The sequence below is a fragment of the Melospiza melodia genome, chromosome 21 (assembly GCF_035770615.1).
Source record: "Melospiza melodia melodia isolate bMelMel2 chromosome 21, bMelMel2.pri, whole genome shotgun sequence".
NCBI classification, from domain to species: Eukaryota; Metazoa; Chordata; class Aves; order Passeriformes; family Passerellidae; genus Melospiza; species Melospiza melodia.
In genome coordinates, this window is record NC_086214.1 from 6,026,334 (window position 1) to 6,038,437 (window position 12,104).

The 12,104-nt window shown below is 47.8% G+C and overlaps 1 protein-coding gene across 4 annotated transcripts in view; it reads left to right on the top strand.

Annotated features, from left to right (window-relative positions):
- Positions 1–12,104, top strand: part of CASTOR2 (cytosolic arginine sensor for mTORC1 subunit 2) — a 123,978-nt gene that overhangs the window by 85,492 nt on the left and 26,382 nt on the right. The gene's annotated exons all lie outside the window — the stretch shown is intronic.

A 12,104-nucleotide genomic window follows, 5' to 3' on the forward strand; every position in this document is an offset into this window, starting at 1 on the left:
GCCTGTGCTCCCCCTGTGTGGGGACAGGCTGTGTGTGCTGCCTGTGCTCCCCTGTGTGGGGACAGGCTGTGTGTGTCTGTGCTCCCCCTGTGTGGGGACAGGCTGTGTGTGTCTGTGCTCCCCTGTCTGGGGACAGGCTGTGTGTGTCTGTGCTCCCCTGTCTGGGGACAGGCTGTGTGTGCCTGTGCTCCCCCTGTGTGGGGACAGGCTGTGTGTGCTCCCTGTGCTCTCCTGTCTCGGGACAGGCTGTGTGTGCTCCCTGTGCTCCCCCTGTGTGGGGACAGGCTGTGTGTGCCTGTGCTCCCCTGTCTCGGGACAGGCTGTGTGTGGCTGTGCTCCCCTGTGTGGGGACAGGCTGTGTGTGCCTGTGCTCCCTCTGTCTGGGGACAGGCTGTGTGTGCTCCCTGTGCTCCCCCTGTGTGGGGACAGGCTGTGTGTGGCTGCCTGTGCTCCCCCTGTGTGGGGACAGGCTGTGTGTGGCTGTGCTCCCCTGTGTGGGGACAGGCTGTGTGTGCCTGTGCTCCCTCTGTCTGGGGACAGGCTGTGTGTGCTCCCTGTGCTCCCCTGTGTGGGGACAGGCTGTGTGTGGCTGTGCTCCCCTGTGTGGGGACAGGCTGTGTGTGGCTGTGCTCCCCCTGTGTGGGGACAGGCTGTGTGTGCTGCCTGTGCTCCCCCTGTGTGGGGACAGGCTGTGTGTGCTGCCTGTGCTCCCCCTGTCTGGGGACAGGCTGTGTGTGGCTGTGCTCCCCTGTGCGGGGACAGGCTGTGTGTGTCTGTGCTCCCCTGTGTGGGGACAGGCTGTGTGTGGCTGTCCTACCCCTGTCTGGGGACAGGCTGTGTGTGGCTGTGCTCCCCTGTGTGGGGACAGGCTGTGTGCTGCCACTCTGGCACCAGGGCTGCAGCAGCAAGTGCAGCCGGTGTTGGATAAACAGTGCCCCTCCATCTGTTCAGCTGTGCATTCCTCAGGATGCCTTTTCCCCCTGCTTTGCACACATGCACCAGGAAGGCTCTGCTGTCCAAGTACAGCCGTGCCCAAGGGTTCATTAACAGGGGATTTAGCAGTTGTGCCATGTTTGCCTGCAGGGCTTTGATCTTGAGAAGGGCACTCAGCAGCAACACCAGTGCTGCCATATCAAGGGCCTTTGTCCCAAGCACCTGGGGCTGGAGGATTAGCAGGGAGGAACCTTGAAATGAACCAGGAGTTTTTCTCCTAAAAATATGAATCTTTGTCTCAGTTAAATGTGTTTGCTGTTTTTCAGTGCCACAAGTGATCAGTTATTGTAAAATCCCTAAGCAGTTTGTATTGAAGAGAAATCTGTGACAAATGCAAGTAAACCTACTGCTTCTGGCACTTGTTTCTCTTAATATTTTCAGTCCTGAATGACAAATGGACTGAATTCTTTGTGGTTAGCACGGACTACTTGCAGAAGTCTCATGCATTCATGCCTTCACAGCTCTAAACAACCTCTCAAGCCAGCTTTTCCAGCAAATTTCCTCTTCCTGTGGTTAATGGTTGAAGATCATAATAGCTAGGTGGCAGAAGTCCCCAAAACAAGGCAGTATTCTCTATGTAATAATATATCTTAGTACATTTGTTAAGTTTTTGTATGCTATTCCTTCTCCCCTACCTGCACTACTTCAGTCCAGCTCTAACACTGTTATACCAGCTAATTCATTTTCATGTCTTTGCTTGCTCTTTGTCCTGCTTTCTTGGGTTTTTGCTCATGTTCACAGGAGCAGCCCTGCCAGGCTGTGCTTCCACAGGGACTGCACTCACTGCCTACAGAGCACTGCTGTCAGTAGTGGGGTCTGCTCTGTGCTGCAATAGCTTTTAAAGCCTGCAAGTCTCTCTGAGCTGACATAGTGCTCTCCAAGTGACTGCATTTATTTTTTCTTTCTCCACCTTCCCAGGGTTGTTTTTTTTCCTGTGTGTGACACCAGTGAAGTGCACAGCACACTGCCTTCCCATCTAGGCAGTCCACGGTTTGGTTTATTTATAGGTCAGGAGAGCATGAGTGGCATTTCCAGGTTTAGGGAGGTGGAAGAGAGAAACAACAGAAGGGAGCAGCTTGCTAGCAAAGAAGAGATTATTTGTCAGATTATGTCTCTTGCTCTTCCTGGAATCAGCTCATTTGTTTGCAAGGACCAGCATGAGAAAGGCAGAAGTCCTTTTCCTTTGTCAGGAAATCTCTGTGCTGGGGTTACAGCAGCACACAGGGCCCTTGCCTAAACCTGGGGTGACATGATATGGGAGCTTGTGGTGTGCCACTGAACTGATTTTATTTCTGCCTTCAGAGGCAGAGTGCCTGCTTTGGCTCTCTTTAGGTTCAGAGATAGGAAGTGTAGGGAAGGAGATATTTCTGGCTTCTGGAAACTTTCTTCTCTTTTTTTATGTAGCACATAGTCTGCAAGCAAAAGCCTTTGTTGCTCTGCCAGTATGGCTGTTAAGAAGAAAAGATAAAAATATGCCAAAGAAGATTTTAAAGGAGCACCAACAGGCAATGATCTTACCAGCAGATTAAAAAATCCTTCTGTTTTTCCTCAGCATCTCTTATGTAGTGCTTCCCCCCCACCCTCTTATTTTTGTCTTCTGAACTCTCACTGTGAGATAGAAAAAAAACAATATTGAGAAATTTAGTGTCTGCACAGAAGCACAGCCTGTCCCTTTAAACTACAGAGAAGCCTTAGTGGAATTTCTATTCTGGGAATAGTTAATTCTGTTTGAGGTTGGGCAAGAGAGAAGTGTTCACAGGCTTAGTAGCAATATTTTTACTCCATTTGTTTTTTCTCTTAAGGATTTGCCTGCCTCATTTGATGGAAAGTGCATTTATTGATCAATCCTCCACTAAGGAGAAGATCTTGGAGAAAAAGAGGGTGAGAGAAAGAAAGAAAGAAAAAACCAAACAAAAAGCCAAAAGACAGAATTTGTAGCTGTAGTGCTGTTATGTAATAGCCATTATGTAATGTCTGTTGGTGCCAACTAAAAATATACTGGAAGATAACTTCCAATTCATTGAAGCATTTAACTAGCATCATCCCAGGGTTTCTGGTTCTGGATTCAACCCCTTCTGCAGATGTTGTAAAGAGCTTACAAGTCCCCTAGGTAGCACAACAACCCATTCTGTCTTTTATCCTTCTTCTTGTCCACTATTGATTTCTTTCTTACAACTGGAGTTTTAGAAACGGTAAATCCCTCTTCAGGTCACCTCTCTGCATACCCCACTGACCATGCCATTGGTCCATAGAGCCTCTCTCTATGCTTTGTTCAGCTGAGCTTTAAATGTCTATGGCAGAGCCTGGGTTTCAGGAGAAGCTGAGCGTAAAGCGTAGCAGGGATTAGATTTTGCAGCAGGCATTGAAAACTTGACAGCTTCATAGGTAGTGTTTTACAGGAGGTTGTTCTCCTGTAGCTGAGCTGCAGCTAAAAGTGCCTTGCCTTTTCCATCCTTAAGCTTCTCCCTGAACTGCAACCATGCCCAAATGCTCAGTGCAGCTACAGTTGCAGAAATGGGCACCCCAAGACACCCACAGCTGGCTCTGGTGTGATGCAGAGCAAGGTTTGCCCTTCCTCTCTGAAGCACAATGTCTGTGCAGAACCTGGAGTGCCATTTCCTGGGGCAGCCCAGGCTGGGCAGTGCTGCAGGATGGAAATGCCTTGGCCAGGGCTTGAGGGCCGTGGCAGCCTCTTTGGGGAGGGAAGTAGACATCAGCTGTGATGCCCTACACAGCTGTGGTCCCCTTGACACAAGAGAACATGACAGGCTGCTGAAAGTGACCCAAGGAGGAGCAGCAGGGAGGTGACCCAGACATCAGCACTGAGCTGCATCACTGAAAGGGACCCAGCAAGGTTTCTTGATTTGGACAATAGAAGTCTAAATAGTGCTGGCTGAAAAAGTCATGAGCAAAAAACCTCTTTATAGTCAGGATTTCAGCCTGCACAGCGCCTTACAATATTGTAAATAACATGATGTATCACAGAATTGTGTGAGTGCTGTAATTAAAGCCTTGTGGTAGTGCTGGGGGAGGGTAGTAGACATATTATCACCAGAGATGAAGCTGAGCTGTGGTTGAAGCAACTTCACACAAAGGGATTCAGAAAGTGGGGTTTAGACTCCCATCTTGTGCTGTAGTTGATGTAAAACATTGCCATTTCTGTTTGTCATTATTGAGAAGTCGTGGTACTGTTCTGTACCTAAGCACTGGGACTGTGCAATGGCATAAATCTATATTCAGGTTTGTTAGTGCAGTAGATTCATCCTGTTAATGAACAATGGCCAAGGACACCAATAGCTCCATTGCAGGCATAACAGGTGAGGAGGGAACTGTCCAAGCCCTCCAGAGTCACTGTTTCAATCCCCAATGGCATCAGCAGGGGGTTTTATTTTTCAGAAGAGCAAAGGCTTAGTATGTCTTCAAGACTTACTTCAAGACAAGTCTTGAAGTATTTGTTTTGCATCAGTTTACACAAGAAACATCTTGCAGTTGCATCCACACAAGCATTATGTGCATTAAGCAACATGTTTTGTTCTTAAAGGTGCAGAAGAAGTCATTAGTACCTATCATAGTTATTGTTGTTGCTATTGCTTTATTACAGCATGAGAATGAAGTGAAAGTGCATGTAAGTCCTAGTTAAATTCCTCAATTTCTTCTGCAGGAACAGAAACAGGGAACCAGTGGTGCTCTGTGCATACATTGGCTACGTATCAGCTGCAATGACAAGGGCAGTCATGTTGTGTCAAGTTTTAATAAGGGAGAAATCCTCATAAGTAGAACTAAGATTTTATCCAACTAGTAGTTTTGTCTGCTTGCTTTTAACTGAAACAGCCTAATTTCTGCCACATGAATGTGCTTCAAATCCTAGCTCCTGGTCACATGCAGGAAGCCTTTCTGCTGGAAGATGCCTATGTAGGAATGGTAGTGGGTTTTGGGTGAAAGCAGTGGATCAGGACATAGAAATCCTATCATGTGTGATCAGATGTTGTGTGTTGATGCTTGTCTCTGGTAGTTGTTGAGTGATGTGGATGCTTACTCAAAACTACAGCAAATTAGCTGAGTGATAATTGTTTAGCACTCTGGGATACAGATTAGGACTCTACAGACTCAGGTTAGCATGATTTGTGTTCTGTGGGGTAAGATACAGTGCACATTGCTTGTTCCTTTGTTTGTATGAAGACAGGGAGAGAGTCTGTACAAAAGCTTTTTACTGAGGTGTGTGTGAATAGAAACCACTCTCAATTTCCTTGTGTTTTGGATTCCAAGTAGCAGACACTTGGAGAAGAAACAGGTAAAAGCTGTGGAAAAAAGAGGCAGTGGGTTTACTGCTGCCTTGCTGGTCCAGCCAAGCACAGTAGAGCAATACACTGACTTTGGTCCACTTCCCTTGGTGACAACAGCAGCATAATAATTGAAGACAGGACCATAAATCTTTTAGTGCCAGGAAAAAGCTGGAGGTCTGAAACATTTAATAGGGAACAAGATCCACTGTCCTGCACATGCTCTCCTGTGGGAAATGCACAGGGGCAGCCGGCATGGAGCAGATCCTGGACCATTGGCTGTCCTTGGAAAGCTGGAAACCATTGCACTGCAGGTCCTCAGTGTGCTTTAAATGGGGCCAGTTTGGGGAGTTGGCTCTGCTACATCATGGTTTTATATTCTTATGGACAAGATGTGTTGAGGAAGGCATTCATTACATTCTGAATAGGCACAAATAAACCAGGGAATACTGTATCAGTGATATTGTTGTGTTGGATTGTTATCTAAAACACTGTTGCATCTGGAAGCTCTGACCAGCTCTTTGATTGGAAATCAGCTGAGTTTGTTATTGTGCCTATGTTTAAACTGTACTTTCCTTTAAATGTCTTTAATCTACATCTTGCATTAAAAATCTACAATTTTATGGCCAGAAGATGCCCTGGCTGTTCCTCCTGTACAACTGTTTCCCCACCAAATATGCCATAGCCATTAAATCACCCCCTGCAGTGACCTGCATATCTTTAAGCATTTAAATTACTTCTGTAAATTAAGCTTTTAGGATTAGTCATCGTAGATTTGCAGCATCATTGGTGTGTTGCCAAGGACCCCAGTTTTGTCACCATGACTACTACCACAGGCTTACTAAGAAACACAAACTGCAGGGAAGTTTATTCATGTGCCAGAATGTGAGTGAGTGATGGATGATGTTTCACCAACCACAGCCAGAGGAGCACCTGGGTGTTTATATCCAGGTGGGCCTCCAGAGGGGAGAAGATGCTGTTACCCTCCAGGGAAAATCACCATCATACTTATTTCTTACATTTTCACTTGTGTGTGTTCAATAAATAGTGTGCTTGGAGAAGATTGGTGCCTACTCTCAGAAATGCTCTTACCCTGTGGGGATTATCCCTTCCCAGGAAAGGCAGTGCTCACCATGGGGTGTGAAGCTGCAGGAGAGCTGATCCTGTGATGAAGTAATTGCAATGATCAAATCTCCTGGTACTGCCTAATGAGGTGAAGTGTCTCGTTTGGGAGATTTTTTTTAAAACTCAGCAGTGGAAAACAGAATTCCATGGTTTGTCTCCAGTGGGGAATTTACAACCCAGCTCTTCTCTGCTGTTGCTTCTTTAAGTATATGCCTACCTTGTGCAAGGGCAAGCTCCTGGCCCCTGTATTCATTTTCTTCAGGCATTTGGGAATTAAGTCTTTACAAATAACACTGACAGAAACTCTTAAGTGCCATCTCTTCCAGTTTGGTACTCTTCCATTGTTTGAAAATTCATCCCTGTAGCTCTCCTCCACCTTCTCCCACAGCATCTCCTTCGATATCTCATATCTCCTTGGATATAACATGTATACATGAGTTTACCTGGGAGATCTTGAAGAGAATCTGCATTTGGTAGCATAATCTGGTGTATTTTTTCCTATAATGTTGATATTCATGACTCTTTCTCATGTAGTTGTGTCTTGTTCCTCATCACCTGATTTATTTCATAATGGCTCAGGACCAAAGTTGTCCTGGCTGAACCTCCTGTCTCCTGGTACATGTCCTGGACTCTTCTATTGAATCCTTCAAGAAAACAGTGCCAGAAATCATCAGTTCACTAGCACTTCATGGAAGGGTTCAAGTTTTGAAATGTCTTACACAGTCCTTGGAGGGAGAAGGAAATCCAGGGAATGGTTCTTAGCTCCCTATCAGCTCTGCAGCACTTTGTCCTGCTCCATGCAGGAGTGCTGATAAACAGGCTGCCCAGCAGCGTGCTCTGTGCCAGGCAGGAGCAAAGCCCTTCTCAGAGTGTTTTTCTTCATGCATGAATCTGCCTTTGCCAGCTCATCCCATCCCACTCCCATCTCCTCTCACAAGAGCTCCTCACAGCTCTTGTAGCTGAGCATCTCTCTAAGGATGGCTGCCCTGTCTGAATGTGGGATCCTCCCTGTGCTGTTCCACCAGCTCTGGGCTGCCAGCTTGCCATCTTGGCATCAATGCCTGAGTGGGTTTTTTGTTTTTGAAAGAGATTCTTTGAATTCAAAACATAGCAAATTCCTGGTGGAGGCAGCTGATGGATTATGCTCTGTGAGTGCTCTGTGCCTGGGACTTGCTCTTCTGTGATCCTTCCCTGACCTTCCAGCAACAGTGCCAAAAACCTCTGTTGTGGGTTACAGATCAGAAATGCATAAATAGAATGAACCAATTTGCTGGGGTCAAAAAGGGGACAAATGCTTCTGATGCCAGCTCACATGTGTGGCCTGAAGACAAACTGTCCTACAAGGCAGCTACTCCCTGAAAATGGGGCTGGTCAGGAGGAGAGCATAGCTGTGTGCTTACGTGTTCTCTGGAGGAGCATTGTCTGGTGATGAACACAACTATGTGACATGTTTTTGTGCTAGCAGACCACCACAACCCAACTGCTTCTTCCATTTAGGAGGTTTCCCACTTCAACCATTCTGGTTTCCTAATATTTTGGGTTTACCTCTAATTTCCCACAAATAAGCTGTCAGGTTCTTTACCACTCCCATTCCCCTAAACAAAACTGCTTTTGTAGGGTATTTTCACCTATGCAGTAAAGTGCTTGTTCTGAGCTCTGTGTGGGTGTTGGGGTTTAGGAGTTCTCCTTTTGTTTTTTTTTTTTCCTCTTAGAGAATTTTCTCCCATTTTTTGTTGCTAAGAGACAATAACAACCAGGTAATTCAGAGAGATAAAAAAGTTTGCCCAGGAAGGCTGTGGCTGGCTGCCCTCTTAGCTGGGGGTTTCTTATGGAGGGGCAGAGGTACAATGAGAATTGGGCTGGGAAAGGTGGTTGGATGGAGCTCCCTGTTGTCATTATAGTGCAAGAGTTCTATTGTCGTTACATTGCGAGGGTTCCATATTGCTGGAGTTTTTTACCTCCTTGATGCTTCTTGTAGGCAGCTCCTCCAGGCACTGACTCTTCCTTGTCCTCACAGCAGCCAACTGACTGCAGTCCCCTCAACCACCCAATCCACGCTTTTATAACACTCTTCTGATTGGCTGCAGGTGTGTTCCCAGTTCCCATTAGAGACTGTTCCCAGTCTCTAATAATTGGCTCAGCTGTGACTCTTTAGAGGGTAAGATTACATTCTATACTACCTTTACTTACTTATGCTTGTCCCCCTACAGCTCCCAGCCTACTCTTGTTTTCTCGGCATCCACAGGGGAGACAGGCTGGAGTGACTGTGGGGAGAGTTCCCACCACTGTGGGGTTCTGTCTGCTTTCTTCTACCATGAGTGCAGCTCTGCTTGTAAGAGTGGCCATTGTACCTTATCAAGGCCCTGCCTCACTAAAAAGGGACTGTCACCATCTGTGGGGTGCCTCAGGGGAAACCTGAGGGGGGGCCTCAGGTGATCCCTGAGCCCGTTCAGGAGCCAGGCTGCTGCTGCCCAGTCCCTGCCATTTTTTCTGCCACTGCTCAGGGTTTTTGCTACACTGTAGCCCACACTCCTGGCCTGCGGGGACAGCAGGCAGTGCCAGCTCCAGCTGCCGAGCTCCTGCCGCAGCCCAGCTCCGCCATCCAGCCCGGCCGCCATCACCGTGCGGTGCCCGGGCCCGCCCCACAGCGCCCCCTGCCGGCCCGGGGGAGTCCCCGCCCCGCCCTGCCCGCCCGGAGCCAGCAGCGCCCCTGGTGGCCGTGCCCGGAACTGCACCCAGGGGAAGGGCCCTGCTCTGCAGTGGGACAGGGCCAGGCTGGGCCTGTGCTGTTGCTGCTGCTGCTGTTGGCTTGTTTGTTATACGCACATATTTCAGTAAAAGAACTGTTGTTTCCCATATCTTTGCCTGAAACCCCCCTTAATTTCAAAGTTATAATAATTCAGATGAAAAGGGGTCATGTTTTCCATTCCAAGAAGGCTCCTGCTTTCCAATGGCAGTCCCTTTCCATATTTGTATTTATCTTGGCTGTTCTGGAGAAACGGGAAAAATACACTTCCACTTGGAACCAAGATGGTTCCACTCAGAACCATCTTGACATAAGTGAATTTTGTGCCTGTTTCTTCCAAGACTATTTGCACTGATCCCAGGGTGGAAATAAAGATGTAAAATCCTGAGCTGTCATAACCCTGTTTGGGTGAACTGGCTGCCTCCAAAGTACACTGCCTGGTGTTGAAAGCATCCCATTTTTAATTACTACTAATGCTGCTATTTTTGATGGCACTTATCACTGGATTACTCAAAAGCCTGGCTGTCTCAGGAACACCAGTGTTATCCATAGACAATGCAGAGAGGACTCAGGTTTTGCCAAGCCTCATCCAGCTATGCAGAGACAAGAAGAAACCCTTCTGTGTCCTGTTTGCTTCATTTTCAGCTAACTCGTCTATGCTGGTTGGTTTTATCCATGGTTTCTAGCCTATGCTCCACCTCCATCTCTCTGTATCCTTATGAAGGAAGTTCTGTGATGAAATGTTAATGTTCAGATTCCTGCTGTGAGCAGCAGCGCTCACATCCTGCTGTATAATGTTCCTTGGGCTGCAGTGCTTAGTGCCTGGGCCAGGCTCCCCTTCCCTTCCCTTCCCTTCCCTTCCCTTCCCTTCCCTTCCCTTCCCTTCCCTTCCCTTCCCTTCCCTTCCCTTCCCTTCCCTTCCCTTCCCTTCCCTTCCCTTCCCTTCCCTTCCCTTCCCTTCCCTTCCCTTCCCTTCCCTTCCCTTCCCCAGGCCCTGTCCCAGCTCTGGCTGTGCTGGGCACTGCTCCTGCCTTCCCCCCTCCCAGCATAAATGCCTGGTGTGCTCTATCTCTCAAGGTCCTTATCAGCTCCAGCTTTGTTTACTTGCATAATTCTCTCAGTGCCTTATCAGATGAGCATGATTTCAAAGTGTTAAGAGCATCAGTGCCTCTAACAGTTTTGCAGTAGCTTGCCTTGGGCTCAGATTTGATGCAGATGTAATAATAATAGAAAATTGAATAATAAAAAATTTCTGTTGGGTAGAGATGCTTCTCTTCCTGGATTAATAATAGAAGCATGGAGACCTGTTGGAAAGGAGCAGGGTTTTCTCATGTGGTTTAATCCTAGCTGTGTCTCTGATACCTGTTTTGTGGGTTCATGCTCAGGAGCAGTGCAGAAAGCCCCCGTGTCCCATAGCAAAGGTCACATGTGCTTCCCCAGCACATGAAGAGAAGGGGATTCCTTCTTGTCCCTGTGGCTGGGTAGCAAGGCTCACCTGAGCAATGCCTCATTTCTTCTGGATGTTTGGAGATGTGCAAAGAAGGGCTGTGAAAGAGGTCACAATGGAACCAGCCACCATCATCCCTGCTTTCCTCCCTCCTCTGAGAGCAGCAGCAAGGCATGCTGCTATGTCAGCACATAGGAAAGAATGAGATCTTCCTGTTCTGAACACTGCCAGGAATAATCAGACCAGTATCTTCAAAACATCCCAAATGACAAAGGTATGTGTGCTGCTGCAGAGCATGGTTGGAGATGCCACCCAGCCTCTGTGAGGATGCTCACTCCTCTGAAGGGAGCTGGTCCTGAGCCTGCTCACAGACCTGGAGCCAGCCCTAACCAAGCTGATGCCTGCCTGAAGTGTTGAGTGGCCAGTTTGCACCTTGTGCCCTCCCACCTCACATGAGAGGATCTGTTTACAGAGCACTTCTGCCTTGCTTGGAGTGCTAGGTGCAGCAGAAAACAGGCTTATAGTGTAACCAGGGAGATACCTTTATTTGTAGACAGAAAAAGTGTGCTCTGCTTTCCATGTTCAGGCCATATACCCATTCCTCAGCCCCTCCAGCTCCTCTGTCCCCCATTTGCCTGGTTTTAAAAGCATCCAACAGCCAGCACTCACGCTGTAGCTTGGGCTCAGGCAGCACCAGGTGTTGACTTTTCTACCCAGAAAAATTTATTGTCATTCCTACTTGCTCTCACCCTTCCCTCACCATCTCCCTTTAAATTTCCACCCCTTGGCTTGCTGAATAATTTGAAGGTGCTAATTGCCCCGCACTGCAGCTGATCCATTGATCTGGAACACAAACAGTCTCAAGGTAATTTTCCGTCTGAGCCAGGCTGGGGCTTGCGCAAGTGCTGATGTTTGTTTCCTTGTTTTTTAATTTCCTGCAAAGAAAAGCTTTTGTGTTGCTCTCAGTAAGATTCCTGTGCCTCTGCCTCAGCCAGAAGCTGCTCTCTAAGGCCACGTGGGGCTGGAGGAAATTGGCACTAACAGTACCCGGTTCTGTGGGTGGAAATGGATAATCCTGCTCTGTCATATTGTGTCCCTCTATCAAAACTCTCAGCCTAGTCCCTGAGGTATCCGGTGGCTTCTTTGCTCATCTTCAGTCCTGCATTTGGGACAGACTGGGAGCAACTCAGACTCTTTGTCCAGTTATAAAAATACTTGTTTGGCTCGATAAATACTTGGGGGCAGAGGTTGCTGGGGTTGCACTGTGAGGATTCAGACATCCCTGTCTGTAACAGCTGACCACAAAATCCAGCACTGGGTCACTGCTGGCCACTGGGAAGTGCATCCTGCACAGGAGAGAGTTAATTTTGCTGGCTATTGCTTCCAGCAGCCTCAGCAGAAGCTGTGCCTTTGCAGGGTTTGATCTGAGGGGCGGGGGTGTGGGATGATGTAATGTTACCAACTCCCTGCACTGGTGGGAGGAGGTGAGGTAAAAAAAACCTCATCTGCATTC